Source organism: Solanum stenotomum, chromosome 5, assembly GCF_019186545.1.
Source record: "Solanum stenotomum isolate F172 chromosome 5, ASM1918654v1, whole genome shotgun sequence".
NCBI classification, from domain to species: Eukaryota; Viridiplantae; Streptophyta; class Magnoliopsida; order Solanales; family Solanaceae; genus Solanum; species Solanum stenotomum.
Genome location: NC_064286.1, coordinates 20,041,318 through 20,046,276, shown reverse-complemented (window position 1 = coordinate 20,046,276; position 4,959 = coordinate 20,041,318). Strand labels below are relative to the sequence as shown.

Sequence of the window (4,959 nt, the reverse complement as noted above, 5' to 3'; positions counted from 1 at the left end):
CTTCTCAACAACCTGTTCAGACCCCGTTCTTGATACTTGAGAACTTTTTAGAGATTTTTTTTCAAAATCTATTGTCAAACATATCTTTGAAAGTATTTCCTTTTTTAAAATGTGATTCAAACAACATATGAGCTTCTATCAAAATTTTACGGATCCTTAGTTCCTATATAATCCCTCATTTTCGCTCCCCACAATGAACTACTTCTACTTCCTTTTCCCATTATGACATATTGCACAAGAAATAAAAACACAAACACTTGGTTACAATGACCACTAATAGTAATCACAAATAGAAAATCACCTATGCTTGGTGAGGAAAAACCATTGATTTTTGATGCATCCCATATGAAAAGTGAGTCCAACATTCTCATGCAATATATATGCCCGGATGACGAGAAGCATTGTGTTGTAGCACAAGTACTTCATGTTCCCCTTATTGACTTAAGCGGTTTCTTTTCTGGTGACCCTTCAGCGGCGTAACAAGAATCTAGGCTTGTTGGTGAAGCGTCCATGGGTCATTGTTTCTTTCTTGTACATTTTATTTTTCTTTTGTCTAAGACTACTGAATTCAAAAGTATTTCTTTACTTTTTTAAATTTCATTTCATATATAAATCAGAAGAACAAATTAAAACAAAAGGCGTATATAATTTTCTATTTTTCGATTATGTAAAAGAATTAACCTTTTCCCTTTAATTACACAGGAATGTTTATCAAGATTATTGCAATTCCAAGAGCACACTTTCTCTTAAGACCATGGAACTCTTAGGGATGAGCCATGGTGTATAGAAGAGCCACTTTAAAGAGTTTTCGAAGATAATGAATCCATAACAAGATTCAACTACTATCACTAGTGCTATAAACTAGAGCTCGCCTTCGGAGCAGGGCCTCACTATGATGCAACACCATTTATCATTCTCAATTGAGATTTTTTTAGTAGACTTCAAGTTATTGTGGACAACGAATGGTACTCAATTCGTCCAAATTTTAATGCTTTTGTTTTTAACATAGGAGTCACATTTATTGTATGCATATTTACAAACTAGAACTATATAATAAGCTAATGTATTGTGTATTACACACAAGTAATATAAACAGAATCAATTAGACAAATACTAAATTTTTAGGTGAAATATATTATAAAATCTTTCCACATGATGCACAATGATATACATAATGAATTCTTAGACGTACAAGAATAATATACCATATTTGGTGTTTGGCCTTTTGCAAGCGCTATGAAATAGTAGATACAAAAGTTGCTTGCTTAGAGAAGTGGTTAACAACAAGACTGCTAGAAAATCACTTTCATTTTTTCCTTGTCCAGACAAAGATAAGGTGGTGACTCCACAAACTGAATTGGTTGAGTACTATAACCCTCGACTATAATCTAACTTCACATTGCCTACTCTCATTGAGTTTATTAAAAAGGATCACAAAGCGGATAAGAACACTCTTCAAGCTTTATCGATGTTGTTTCAAGACAATAATTAGAAGCTTAAGAGCTATACATATGAGGTTCAAGATTAAAGGCTTTTTAATCTTTTGTATATATGTTGAATCTTTGATTTAGAACTACAAATATTATTGTTGCAATAATTTGATTAAGTCAGAGACCTAGTATTTAGGAGTTGATTTCTATTTTAGTTTGATTTTTAGGCAGTAAATCCATGTCTTATGTTAGTCAATAATATAAAGTTCTTTAGTGCAATAAATATTTTATCTTTCAACTTCTCCTTCATTGTTATTTCCCTGCATTTCTTTTCTTTCAAAACTGATAGGTGGAATCTAGAGTTATTTTTCTGAAGGGACCTTTGAGTGAAGAGATAGATTTCAAAAATAGTATTTCAAGAATGACTCATATTGTTTTGGATAATGGAAATTCCAATTATGTGTTGTGATAATGGAAACTTACTTGGATGCCCTTGATCTTAAAGAAGGAAGCCACAGAAGAGGATTATGAAATTAATCCGCTACAAAATTATCGATAAAGTTCATAGCTAACTTATAGTTTTTGGTGTGTCTTAGGAGGAGAATTTTTAATAGTGAGACCTTTCTAGAATCGATTGTGGTCATCTAAACCACATTGATTGCCCCAAAGAGTTGAATAGGATCCAGAACACTTGCTCCATTTGAAAGAGAAAAGTTGTTATTATATGCCATTTTAAATTGAGAATTCATGCATTCCTTTGTAACTTCACTACAACTAGGCAATGGGCCCAGTAACTTCATTTTTGTGGGATCTTTCTACATCATTTAATTTTGGCAAAACTCAAGAAAGTTCATCAGAACATCAAAATAAAAAATCGTTCTCAATCATAGAACAATGGTCTTTTAGTTTTTCTAGTTAGTAAGTTATATATTTTTTCTTTCTTTTTCAAAGCTAAATATAACTAAGTACTCATGTTTCATGTGTTTGAATTGATGATATACGACATATTTGATTTTTATTGATAATTGATGTAGATTTTGAATACCTTTTTAATTGTAACAATCTTATTTGTTCTTGATATAATTACTAATCATTATTATTCAGTTTGCTATGCTATGTGCACTGCATTGTTTGCATGTCCTTGTACTGTTAATAAAGCATAATTATGATGTGATATAAGTTCTGAATTTCTTATCTTAATATCCAGACTTGTGTGCTTTCTATGTGAATACACCAATATGCATATATATGTTTGTAACCACATAATTTTAGGTAAACACATGCATGTAAATCGTTATAAGGGTGTAGTATATGATAACAACATATAACCACTCTTATTCCAAATAATTTCAAAAAATTTCTTGTCATATTTCTCTAAGTAAATATTGAACTCCAAAAAAATGCTCTTAAATTTTACGCAAATTTTGTAACGACCCGAGAGCACCCCCTAGTCGTTACTAGTGTATTCGACCTCTCGGAGGTCTTATACAAGCCCTTAGCATTTGTCATAGCATTTATCATAGAAAAATAGTGGAAAATTTAGAACTTTTTCATACTATAACACAAGACATAAAAGTCACCTCATTAAACCTTTAATACAAAAATTGGAGTACTACGTCTCAAGGTAGCCATCTTAAAACATGACTACAACACAAGAGTGACACAACCCTTACAATACAAAAGAAACTACTATCCAGTACATAGAACTTAAGGAAACTCTTTAACATAAAGGTCCTTGAATCTTTAAGGACACACCCGAACTTGGGAATAGTAAGCCAAGCTCATCACAGGAAAGGCCCTTTAGTCACCATCACCTACACTTGGAGTAAAAAGATGAGCAAAAATGATGTTAGTACAAGAATGCACAAAGTATGATAGCCATGCAAAACATGTTCTTCAAAGGACATTTAGTTGGAAACTATGCATCATGCCTTTTTAGAGAATCTTCAAGAACATTTAGTACATAGGCACAATATAAACCACATACATCATCATACACACGGAAACCATTCATAATAGCACATAGAGCCACTTATCACATTTTAGGCACATTCAATGCATACAGTACCTTACCTTCCTCTTTATCTTAACTCCTTTCCTCAAGCAACCCTTAGGGAATACTTGGTGCAATGTATTGCCTTAAGGTTACCAAAGGTGAACTTACATATAGACTTCATCAATCCAACCACATATACTCATAAAGTCATAAGCACACCATAATACATAGTCTTCACATAGGATCCATCACCTAAGACAACCCCCAAGTCACACTAGTGCAATGTGCATGTAGCATCCCGTAATACTACTCACACCAAGTGTTCCTAGGAAGCCACCATACACTAGGCACATTGTATTTAACATGTCATAACAGCTTCTTTTAACATTAGACATAAGACCAACATACTTCATAACATCATATAAGGACTCGTTCCTTTAATACATTATTAGTCGTAACCCATTTAATTCATATCATAGGTAAACCACCCTCACAACCCCTTCACAAGCTCACTTGTACAATGTACACAAGGAGTCCCATACCCCCCACATACACTAAGCAAACCCTCTAAGAAGTCATAAGTGTAATTCACATGCATAAACATACTTCATGTCTTGACATAGTTAAAGTAAACCTTAACATGTTTTCATATTAACATACATAAACCATAGTCTTCATTACATAAAGAGCCTAATCATAACCTCCCTTATAGTCCACTTGTGCATTGCAAAAGTAGGGCCGATAGTCCTACCTACACTAAGTAACTCTTCAAGAAATCATGACTAGAGTTCATATTCTTATCTTAGTTCATTTCTTAACTTTCGGGAGACATTGCCATAACCGACATAGACCATGTGAACTACATGGAATCTGGTGTTCTACTCCCACACGGAAAAGAGAGGGTACTACTTGCCAAAGTAGGACCTACATACATAGTAGCTATCTAGTGGATCCACTAACCTAATACCTACGGGGGCACGTAGTTATGGAACAAGGAGATTGCTACTAGAAAACCTTGACCTACTAAGAGTCGAAGTTTCAATCACATGAGACAACGTCTATGTTGGGAACTCGGACTTGCTAAACGTGAAAGTTCTTTTGTTGGAAGCCGGACTTGCTAAATGTGAAGCCTCCATCTCATTTTCATGTCCACTCGGTGCTAAGCTCCAACTCCCTTTTTAAACATCTTTAAGCCTTTATTTAACATTAGTTCATAAAATAGGCTTTAGGGACTTAATCCCTCATATCATATAGCTCAAAGGTTTCTAAGATGAGAATGACCTTTCATCATAGAACCTACATTATGTGAGAATGTCCTTTCACATAATCATACCATATTCATAACATAGTCTAGTTTAGAGTACAATTTAGGAAACCTTTCAAGAGACTCACTTTCACTAGATTATCATAAACCTTATTCATTCATTCATGTGTGTGTACATATGTCAGAAAGCCTTTCACATAAACACCATTACACAACACATATTAATACCTTGCTAATCATACACTTTGCATGCATAATAAGATGTAAGG

The 4,959-nt window shown here is 33.6% G+C and overlaps 1 pseudogene; it reads left to right on the top strand.

Annotated features, from left to right (window-relative positions):
• The first annotated feature begins 303 nt into the window (after positions 1 to 303).
• LOC125863753 (gibberellin 20 oxidase 1-like) lies at positions 304 to 1,492 on the top strand (annotated as a pseudogene).
• The last annotated feature ends 3,467 nt before the right edge of the window (positions 1,493 to 4,959 follow it).